An 11911-nucleotide genomic window follows, 5' to 3' on the forward strand; every position below is an offset into this window, starting at 1 on the left:
ATTTTAAAACAAAACATTTCAATTCCACTTTAAAACAAAGAATTTCAATTCGAGCACCACATTAATTGTAACAATATTAATATAATATAATAATCAACAACATTTTAAAACAAAGCATTTCAATTCCATTTTAAAACAAAGAATTTCAATTCCATTAAATGGAAACACTTTTACTTAAAACAAAGCATTTCAATTCCATTTTAAAACAAAGGATTTCAATTCCATTAAATAGAAACACTTTTACTTAAATCTACAACCACATTAAAGTACCTAAAACACAATGATTTGCTTCTACTACACCATCAAAAGATTTCAATTCCATTAAATGGAAACACTTTTACTTAAATCTATAACCACCTTAAAGTACCTAAAACACAATGATTTGCTTCTACTAAACCATTAGTTGGCATGACCATTCTGTTAAAGCCTTAAATTTCTTTCTTCTCTGCTTATTTCTCCCATTATTTGAATTTTTTGAAATTTGATTTCAATTCCATTAAATGGAAACGCTTTTGCTTAAATCTATAACCACCTTAAAATACCTAAAACACATTGATTTGCTTCTACTAAACCATTAGTGAGCATAACCATTCCGTTAAAGCTTTAAATTTCTTTCTTCTATTCTTATTTCTCCCATTATTTGAATTTTTTGAAAATTTCCCATATAAAAATGAATTAATTCAAACTTGAACTTATAGAAAATTGTCTTTCCTCTAAGGGATTGAAATGGTTATCTATCAATGTAGTATTTCTTTTTTTTCCTACTCTATTCACGCCTTCTCATTTCAAAAAAAATCTATAACCACCTTTACTTCTCATTTCATTAAAATCTATAATCACCTTTAAGTACCTAAGAAACATGGATTGCTCCCTCTACAACATCAGCGGCCATGGCTTCCCCTTACGGTATCTAATTTCGTTTAACCTATTATGTGGACCGATTATAGGGATTTTAGTTTCTTTTAGGACTTGAGTGGTTCTCAATCCTTGTACCAGTCCCTTTTCTTTTCTCTTACACTTTATTTACCATCATTAATTCTACCGCGCTGGTTGGATGTTTGTATTTGAACTATCCTTCATGTCTACCGAGTTACTACTAGTCTTGCACGCCCATGGATTCCTTTCCCTCGTTGCTGGATTGGTTAGACATCTTCTGTTTCTGCCATGTTTTGGTTGTTATACTTCATGGTAGTTTTAGGCAGCTGTTATGGAGTCTTGTGTTAGGACAAATTTTATACCTAAACCGTACTTCACAGTCGGGTTCCTTCAGCTTCTCTACTAGGCAAAGTTTAAAATACTTGGGACACTCTCACGCGATTACACGGGAAATATGGCAATGACGTCTTTGCTATTGGTACCATTTTCATTTTCACTGTCTCCAGCTACCAGAGAGCAAGATGTCCCTTGTTGATAAATGTACTAAGTATACATTCAAACAGTTCACACAGAAAAAGAAGGCGAACTTCCCAATCAGCAAGAATCCATATATCACGGTTACAGACGTTGGCACACTGTGTAAGAAGAGCCGGCTGAAGGACGTATTAAGCGTTTTGAATGATGTCAACCGCCAAGGTATTGCATTGGATGTCGACTCCTATGGGGTTCTTTTGCAGGCGTGTGCCAACGGAAAATCCCTGGCTGAGGGTAAGCAACTCCATGCTCGCGTTTTCACAAACGGAATAGAACAAAATGCATTTCTTGGTTCCAAGCTAGTCAACATGTATGCCTCTTGTGGAAATTATGTGGATGCGCGCCATATGTTTGACAAAATGCCTGAACGAAACATTTTTGCATGGAACTCTCTTATCAGAGGGTGTGTTATCTATGGGTTTTTTGAAGAAACCCTTACACTATACTATCACATGCAAAGTGAAGGTACGCTGCCAGACAAGTTCACTTTTCCCCTTGTGATCAAAGCATGTAGTCGTCTAACAGCTCTGCAACGGGGTAGGGAGATCCATGAGTACATAACGCAAAATGGATTTGATTCGGACGTTTACATTGGGAGTTCTCTTATAGACATGTATACAAAATGTGGAAACATGGAATTTGCAATGGAAGTGTTTGACAAAATGCCTCAAAGAGATGCTGTATCATGGACTGCAATGATTGCGGGTTATACCCAGAATGGGCATGCTGATGAAGCCTTAAGAACTTTTCACCAGATGCAATTGGCAGGCCTGAAACCAGACACGGTTACAATTGCAAGTGTTCTCCCTGCAAGTGCTCATTTATCGGCTCTCCGACAGGGCAAGGAAATCCATAATTTTACTCTTAGAAATGGATTTGAGTCAGATAGTTTTGTTGGAAGTGCTCTCATAGACATGTATGCTAAATGTGGAAGGATAAATATTGCACGCTATTTGTTTGACAACATATCTATGAAATCGGTGGTAGCATGGAATGCAATGATTGCAGGTTATGGAGCGCATGGCTTTGGTGGTGATGCCCTTGCCTTGTTCAAGAAAATGAAACTTGAAAGTGTGAGACCAGACCAATTTACATTCACCGCTGTTCTGTCTGCGTGTCGACATGCACTTCTGGTTGATGAAGGTTGGCAATGTTTCAACTCCATTAGTCAAGAATATCGCGTTGCACCCCAGATGGAGCACTATGCTAGCATAGTAGATCTTCTTGGCCGTGCTGGACGCCTTGACGAGGCACATAACTTTATCAAAGAGATGCCAATCAAACCTAATGCCACTGTGTGGGGTGCTTTGCTTGGTGCTTGCAGAATTCACTGCAATGCGGAGTTGGGAACAGTTGCTGGAGAACACCTTTTTGAATTAGAACCTGAAAATACGGGAAATTATGTGCTGTTGTCGAACATATATGCGGAGGTTGGCAGGTGGGATGGGGTAGCAAAAATGAGAACAATGATGAAAGATCGGGGTTTGAAAAAGACACCGGGGTGTAGCTGGATTGAGGTTAAGAACATAGTTCATGCATTTGTAGGGGGAGACAGATCACATCGAGAATCTGGAAAAATTTATTCAATGTTGGAGTTTTTGCATCAACAGATGAGGGAGGCAGGGTATCTGCCTGACACTCGATTTGAGCTGCATGATGTGGGGGTAGCAGAAAAAGCAAACAAACTTAGTGCTCACAGTGAAAAACTTGCCATTGCTTTTGGGCTTATTAGTACATACCCTATGACAACTATCCTGATTACCAAAAATCTTCGTGTATGTGGTGATTGTCACCATGCCATCAAGTTCATCTCCAAAATTGTTGGGCGAGAAATTATTGTTAGAGATGTTCATCGTTTCCATCATTTCAAGGATGGAATCTGTTCATGTGGAGATAATTGGTGATACTAATCCTAACAACTACACATCTAATTCTTGGTAACAAACCCACACAATGTAATGGCCTCACTGACATTGTGTGTTACATATTGTTTTTAATGCTGCAGCATGAGCCTGTGGTAATGGAAGATACAAATATTGCATCAGAGTAGTTTTATAGGTTCTTGCCCAGTTTTAGAAAGGGCGGTAGAATCAGTTCTTTATATGGAAAATGTACTTTGACTTTGTTGACTTTTGATTCTGTTTAAGTTTGAAGAATAAGATAGGCAGAAATATCATACTTTTCTTTAAATAGTAAATGTCTTACGAAGATATGCTTTACAATCAGGTTACCTTGGAATAAAAACCCCAATTAAGGGGTATCTATTCTATCAGAGTCAATTAGAATTTCCACTTGGCCTAGTCCGTTTAGAAGACTGCATTAGCATTGACAATGTTGTTGGAACTGAACTAGTCAACCCCCTGAACCAAGAATTGGTCCTGAGTCCGGATAAAAATAGACCAAAAGATTGTTTGACAAAATAATATATAAAATATTCAAATTTTAAAGAAAGGCATATATTTTTATGTGCATCCACATAAATCCAAACCATTTATACACAAAATGCAAAACTTGTCATTTATATAGCAAAAGCGCATATATCAAAAATAACACTTAGTGGAATACATTTTTGAACCAAAATAGATCAAGAAACATGCTCTATACACAAAATGCAAAAGTTGTCATTTATATAGAAAAAGTGCATATATCAAAAGTAACGCTTAGTGGAATACATCTTTGAACCAAAATAGATCAAGAAACAGGCTCTAAATGATCTTTAGAATCCAAAAATAAGCACAATACTAGAACTTCTAGTGCTAATGGCTATCAACAAAATCATTAGAATCATGAGCCTCCTCATTCTCAGTGTTAGAATGAGTAGCCTCTACAATGGGAATTTGACTTGATTATGTTGGCCAAGAATGTTATTGTTGGGCATTAGATAAATCAATGCTCCCCGTGTGTTTTGTGAAATGGACTAACCGTCTCTCATGGATCCTTATTTCTGGCGATATGAGCGTTGACTAACACCTGCGGGTTTTGGTTTAACGGCAATCGTGATTACCAACAAGTGGTATTAGAGCGCAGGTCACGAGTTCGAAACACACCCGACTCGAGTTGGGGGAGGGGGGGGATTATTAGACATTGGATCAACCAACGCTCCTCGTGTGTTTCGTGACATGGACTAACCGCCTCTCATGGATCCTTACCTCTGGTGATACGATTGTTGACTAACACCTGTGGGTTTTGGTTTAACGATAATCATGATTCCCAACATGAACCACATTGTCAGAAAGAAGAGCACCGTGACAAGGGGAGTAACGTACCTATGAAGAGCTACTATTCATGAAAAAAGAAGCAACTCGATAGGGGGAGTTTTTGGACACTCCATTTTCCATTGATGTCAAAGGAGGAGAGAATATTTGAAAGGGCAAGAATATTGCCATCAATGACAAAGGGGGAGATTGTTAATCTAGGTTGTCACTAATGTCAATAGTTGATCGTTGATATCGCAGTGAATGGATGGCAAATATTCTTGAAGATGCCAGTAGATGACTACAACTCTTGTTTAAGTTGATGAAGTGTCAATCATGCTTCTTGATGACATGTTTATGATAAAAGACTACGTGATGACTTATGTGGACCATGATGATGACTTAGGTGGACTACACTTGGAAGACTGCCTATATGACATAAACATGATGACATGCCCTACCTCCAATGATCTTCATGATGACACCCCATGATGACAAACCTACAATAATGTTGAAGGAGACAAGGTGATGAAGAACCAATCAAGGACATGATGGTGTCCCTACATTGAAGAAGGCAAGCATGACGGCGACTCCACATTGAAGAAGACATGGATATGACGAGGACATGATTGTGAAAATAATTATCGAAGGAATTAAACCATGAAGAAGCCTTGCACTCAAAGGCATTTTTCCTTGACTCCATTTCTGCACTCATAAAGGATCAGTCACATTAAAAAATATCTTTTGCTATCTTAGAGGTAGAATTCTTCCATAAGACTTACACCATCTTAAAGAGCATAATTTTCCTTTCCAATGAGCTATTACTCAACCCGAAACTCCAAGCAGTTTAAAAGTTATTGATTTTACAAGTTGAGGATGTAATTCTGGTCACTGAGCCGACCTAAACATGTTAACACATGTTGGCTTGCATTTTAGACGCGGATATTCATTTAAGGATGACAAAAGCATATTAATAAGAGGCTAGACCTCTGGTTTTTGGACGAGTATTTCGGTGAAGATCACAGAGGAGCTCAAATCACAGAGAGAAGAAGTCAGAACTTAAGGGCAGCCACATGTATTGCAGATTATTCCTTGCTACGGAAGGGTGTCTATGGGCATAATAATGATGTCAATTTAGGATTGCAAACCTCTTTGAAGAGTTGTTTAAGAAGCTCAGATCTGCTACAAATAGCTCGTACCTCCTTTGCTAAAAGCTCAGAATTGTTCCTTACACTTGAACTTGGATCAACAATTAAAAAACCTGGACAGTCACCTGAAGTTGGACAGAGCTATACCACAGTACGAATTACAACAACTGGAGGTGTTTAAGAGTTGCATTAGGAAGGACAAAACCTTACAAGGCAGTGTGGCATGAGAAGGGCCTCTCTAAGGTGGACCGCAACCCTCGAGGGCTTAATTTGTTGATTGTGTGAAGCTGTGGTGGAGGCCTTATTCTAGACCTTCAGACCAATGAACAAATCGCAGACCTGTGGAACCCTTTTCGAAGGTTGTGGTGGCTCCTCCTTTATCTAAGGATCTATGGTGACAATATAGAAGAAACTTGTATTTCTTCTAAAGACTTGTAGTGACACCTTTTTGGATTAATACTTCTCTCAGACCTACATTAAGAGCTTCGTTAGAATCATTGTTTTAGACTATTTGTAGACCTGTGATAGCAACTTAAAGACTATATCTTGATTTGAAGATTGCAGCATTTTGGAACAAAATACACATAGTCTTGAAGGCATCCTTTAGACCTGATTATTGATATCTTGAGGCAATTTTGGAGACATCTTGGAGGCAGCCTTGAAGACCTTAATACGTGATTGAAACCCTCATGAATTAACTTTGAAGAATATTGATTGGGTACCATGGAGGACAGTGGAGACACCTTCTATGGGACAAGGTTGTCATTGATGATGTGATGTGATGATTAAGTGAGGGGATAGCTGAAGATTGACAAGGCTCGGTGAAGAAGACTTTGGGAGCCGTGAAGTACAACCAAACATATCTTGACAAAACAAAGATATAGGATTGGTGACCTTGGAGTTGGTGCTCCTAAACTCAAGGTTGGTGCCTTGGATAAGATAGGATCGAAGCCCTAGAGGTCAAAGCCTCACTAAAGTCCAAGTTGGATCTTGGCAACAATTATTGTACTCATTCATTTGTACTTGATTCAATTAATAAAAAGAATTTATTCTTATGATTGTTCATTTTGTGTTCTAAATATAAGTGATATAACTGGTAAAAATAACAATTGAAAAAAACAGTGATTCATCCCCCTCTTAGTGTTTCCAATAATTGGTATCAAAGCCAGTACCTTCACTCAAAGCCTAACAACTTCAAGGTTGATCATTGGAACACAAATGGCAAAGCCAAGGAAGAAAGTCTCTGATCCTCCTAAAGACGTGTCTCCCTCATTACCACCGAAATTGAAGTCAATCAATTTGTGAAGGCTCCATTGTTAAATGGAAACGTTGATATATGAGAGGCGAGAATGAAGAATTTCTTAAAGACTTAAGGCATTGAAGTCTGGCAATCGGTGATTGTTAATAGCATGATGGATGGAGAATCCAAGTAACATAATACAAGAGCAATGAAAGCAATCTTGAATGGGCTACCTATTTCTATGAAGGCCAATTTTGAAAAATGTTCATCAGCAAAAGGCATATGGGATAAACTTCATGATCTTCACTCAAAAGGAGCATTGACAATGATCTCTAGTCAAGAAAATGATGGAAAACAAGAAGGAAATCTAGAGCCCATCAAGGAAGCTGAAGATAAGAGTGATGACATCAAGGCTAAAGAAGACCTAGAAGATGAAGAGAATGAAGAAGATTTTGAAGAAGATCTCCTCACTAAACTTATAGCTACCATGGAAGAGATTAACATTTTGAAAAAGGAACATAAGGAACTTAAGAAGAAAGCACAAGTTGGTGACCAGGACAAGACAAGGAAGGAAGTTGACCTTGTCAAGCTTCAAGTACAAGAAAGAGATGAGGAGCTCACCAAGATTAAGGAAGAATTTTATCAAAACAAGAGAAAGCATAATGAAGAAGTCATATCCATGACAAATCAATTAGATAAGGCAAAGAAACGGGAAGATACCTTGTTAAGGCACCTTGAACAAAGGCATAAGAGCGTGAACAAACTTGAAGCAAAGATTGGTCAATACAAGGAGGAGGTTTCCTCCCTTAGATCTCAACTAGAAGAAGCAAGGAAACGAGCACAAGGAGTTGAGAAGGTGATGGAAGCTTTGACATTCATAGAGGACAAGTTGATGAAGCAGAAAGGAGAGAAACACCATGATATGCCAACTAGAAGAAAAAGATGATGACATCACCAAGTTAAAATCAGAAATCACTTCTCTTAAGGTCCAATCATGTGAAGCAACCAAGATGATGGAAGAAATGAAGAAGCAACTAGTTATGAAAGATGAAGATTGTGAAAAGTTGAAAGGAGAAATTGTCTTTCTTAAAAAGGATGTTGACTCGCTGAATAAGAACTTGAAAAGCTCTCAAACCCTAGATAACATCTTAAGTCATCAAAGTACTCCCCTTGATAAATCAAGTCTTGGCTATGTAGGTAAATCCTTAAGCAAGAATGATAATGCTTCAAACAACAAGGATGTGAGGAAGCCTAGAAGAAATGTTGCTGCTCCCAGCAAAGGCAAGAGTCAAGTTGACATTGGAAGAAATCCTACTCCAAGAAGAAATGCAGATGGTGTCAAGGATGCAAGAATCAATGGTCATCATCAAAGGATCCCAAGTCAAAAAGACTTTAGAAGTACATCAAGGAAACCTTGTTCTTCCTGATACCAAAGTATATTTCTTGGTTATTGCTATTCTTGTACAAACTTTGGGCACATGGCAAAAGATTGTAGGGCATATCACAAAGATAAATACAATGGTCCCTATCAATCTTCGAGAAGCAATTTTGCAAGAAGTCATGAATTCTTATTCATGAACAACATAGAGCACTTCAATTGTCATAACATCGAACATATGGCACGTGATTGTAACTTGACTTAGGCCCCTACACAAGCTAGAACCGTGCCAGAGAAGAAAGTTACACAAGCATGGAAAAGGAAGCAAATTGAATCTAGAAATCTCTTGAACACTCTAGCCAACAACACATGTTGTTGACCTGATGAAGTTATCCTTGATATTCCTAGTATTTGATGGGGAGACTCTGCCAAAAGGAAGACCATGCATACAGTTAGGGGGAGCTTATGATGATTAAGCATTCTTGCAGAAGCTATCCGTGAATGGGCCCTATGAAATCCTTGATGAGCCACATGGACAATCATCCTTTGATAGATCGTCTCTCACAAGTATTTCCATTGAAAAACATGATTCGTTATTCATCCATGAACTACTATTGAAGATCTCTTCCACTTGATCACTAAGCAGGTAATCTTTCATGAGCTAGAGGAGGTTGTGCAGACAGGGGGAGTTGGTTCATCACATAAAGAAATGTAAGCACATCTATCATGAACCACATTGCTAGAAAGAAGATCATTGTGACAGGGGGAGTAACGTACCTATGAAGAACTACTATTCATGAAGAAAAGAAGTAGCTCGACAGGGGGAGTTCTTGGACACCCCATTTTCTATTGATGTCAAAGGAGGAGAGAATATTTGAAAGGGAAAGAATATTTCCATCAATGACAAAGGGGGAGATTGTTAATCTAGGTTGTCATTGATGTCAACAGTTGATCATTGATATAGAAATGATTGGATGGAAAATATTCTTGAAGATGCCAGAATATGACTACAACTCTTGTTTACGTTGATGAAGTGTCGATCATGCTTCTTGATGACATGTCTATGATAAAAGAATACATGATGACTTATGTGGACCATGATGATGACTTAGGTGGACTACACTTGGAACACTGCCTATATGACATAAACATGATGACATGCCCTACCTCCAATGATCTTCATGATGACTCCACATGATGACAAACCTACAATAATGTTGAAGGAGACAAGGTGATGAAGAACCAATCAAGGACATGATGGTGTCCCTACATTGAAGAAGGCAAGCATGACGGTGACTCCACATTGAAGAAGACATGGATATGACAAGGACATGATTGTGAAAATAATTATCGAAGGAATTAAACCATGAAGAAGCCCTGCACTCAAAGACAATTTGCCTTGACTCCATTTCTGCTCTTATAAAGGATAAGCCGCATTAAAAAATATATTTTGCTATATTATAGGCACAATTCTTCCACAAGGCCTACACCATCTTAAAGAGCATAATTTTTCCTTTGCAACAAGCTATTACACAACCCGAAACTCCAAGCGGTTTAAAAGTTATTGATTTTACAAGTTGAGGATGTAATTATGGTCACTGAGTTGAACTGAACATGTCAACACATGTCAGCTTGCATTTTAGACGTGGTTGTTTGTTTAAGGACGGAAAAAACATATTAATAAGAGGTTAGACCTCTGGTTTTTGGACAAGGATTTCGATGAAGATCACAGAGGAGCTCAGATCATAGAGAGAAGAAGGCAAAACTTAAGGGAAGCCACATGTATTGCAGATTATTCCTTGCTGCAGAAGGGTGTCTATGGGAATAATAGTGATCTCAATTTAGGATTGCAAACCTCTTGGAAGACTTGCTTAAGAAGCTTGGATCTGCTACAAATAGCTCAGACCTCCTTTGCTAAAAGCTCAGAATTTCTCCTTACACCTAAACTCGGATCATCAATTAAAAAACGTGGATAGTCACCTAAAGTTGGGCAGAGCTATACCACAGTATGAATTAAAACAATTGGAGGTGTTCAAGAGTTGCGTTAGGAAGGACAAAAGCTTACAAGGTATCGTGGCATGAGAAGGGCCTCTCTAAGGTGGACCCCAACCCTTGAGGGCTTAATTTGTTGACTATGTGAATCTGTGGTGGAGGCCTTATTCTAGACCTTCAAACTAGTGAACAAATTACAGACCTGTGGAACCCCTTTAGGGTCTCAAAACGGCTCCAGTAGTTCAGGCCCCGAAAAACTGCCAAAAATAGTACATTGTGCTACAATTAAGGGAACTAAAAGAAACAATGGTGGGGGCCCAAGTAGAATAGGCGGGTGGCAACCAATATCCACCTAGATCAGTCCTACCCCCTTAGGAAGCAATGGTACCCATTGTGTTGAGTGCCTCCATGAGATGGGAAAATTTTTGTTGAATTTGGTCCCTCGTGAGCCACTTTCCTTGGTGCAGGAGTTGGTTAGCGTTGACAACTCGATACAATTGGATATTCTGCTGATGAATGTTCTTGATATGCGTGTACGTGATCTAATCAGTTGTGGCTTTTTCCATGCAGTATGGGATTATCTCTGTTGGTTTAAGTTTTTCTACAATTCTTAATGTGTCTAGTAATGGTGGAAAGTGCGGTCGAAGGTGGCCCACATTGAACACTAGATGCAGGCCAAGGAATGGGGGAACGCTAAGCTCAAAAACATTGTCTTCCATAGCCTTGGTAATAGTGTAAGGCTCATATCATAGTGGTTTGATCTTTTGATGGGCTACAATAAGGTGTTATTTTTGCAAATGCAACCAAACTTTGTTGCCCACTTGAAATGTGTGTGGCACCCAATGTTGTTCATGTCATTGTCTGTACTTGGCATTAGACTTCTCCAAGATGTCGTGAACTTGTTTGCAGATGTGTTGGATGTGTTCAATAAACTTGGTTTCTTTATCAGCCTTAGACTTTACATGTGTGGATTTAGTCTGTGTAGTTTCATGAGGCATGGCAACAATAATCAGACACAATGGTTGAAATCCAAGACCCACTTGACAAGGGCTACGACCAGTCGAGCTATGGATAGATCTGCTATAGTTGTGTTTCACATAGGGAAGACTTTCATCCCATATTCGTGGATGTTTGAAATTCTACATGCAGAGTATGTGCACTATCATCCTGTTGACGACCTCTGCCTAGCCATCAGTCTATGGATGGAATGCAGTCGACTTGGTTAACTTGGTGTCCAATAGTGTCCATAGGCTCAACAAGAATGTGCTCAGGAACTTGTTATCCCAATCTGATATAATGGTTTGTGAGATTCCAAAATATACCCATACTCGATCAAAGAAGATTTTGGCAGTGTCCTCTGTTGTGATGCTCTTCTTGCAAGCCAACAATATGGCCATATTAGAAAAAAAAATCCACGACAAAAAATGCACAGTCATTACCATGTTTGGTAGAAGGGAGGCTAGGAGTAGGCATAGGACTATACAAACCTTGCTTCTTGATGGTTGGCTTGGTGATGGCACAAGCACTGGAGAATCTGATATATTTTCCA

At 38.8% G+C, this 11911-nt stretch overlaps 1 pseudogene; it reads left to right on the plus strand.

Annotated features, from left to right (window-relative positions):
• The first annotated feature begins 878 nt into the window (after positions 1–878).
• Positions 879–3599, plus strand: LOC149227543 (putative pentatricopeptide repeat-containing protein At3g23330 pseudogene; annotated as a pseudogene).
• The last annotated feature ends 8312 nt before the right edge of the window (positions 3600–11911 follow it).

Source organism: Pinus tabuliformis, chromosome J, assembly GCF_031772625.1.
Source record: "Pinus tabuliformis cultivar Carrire ecotype Pingquan chromosome J, CPIR1, whole genome shotgun sequence".
Taxonomy (NCBI): domain Eukaryota; kingdom Viridiplantae; phylum Streptophyta; class Pinopsida; order Pinales; family Pinaceae; genus Pinus; species Pinus tabuliformis.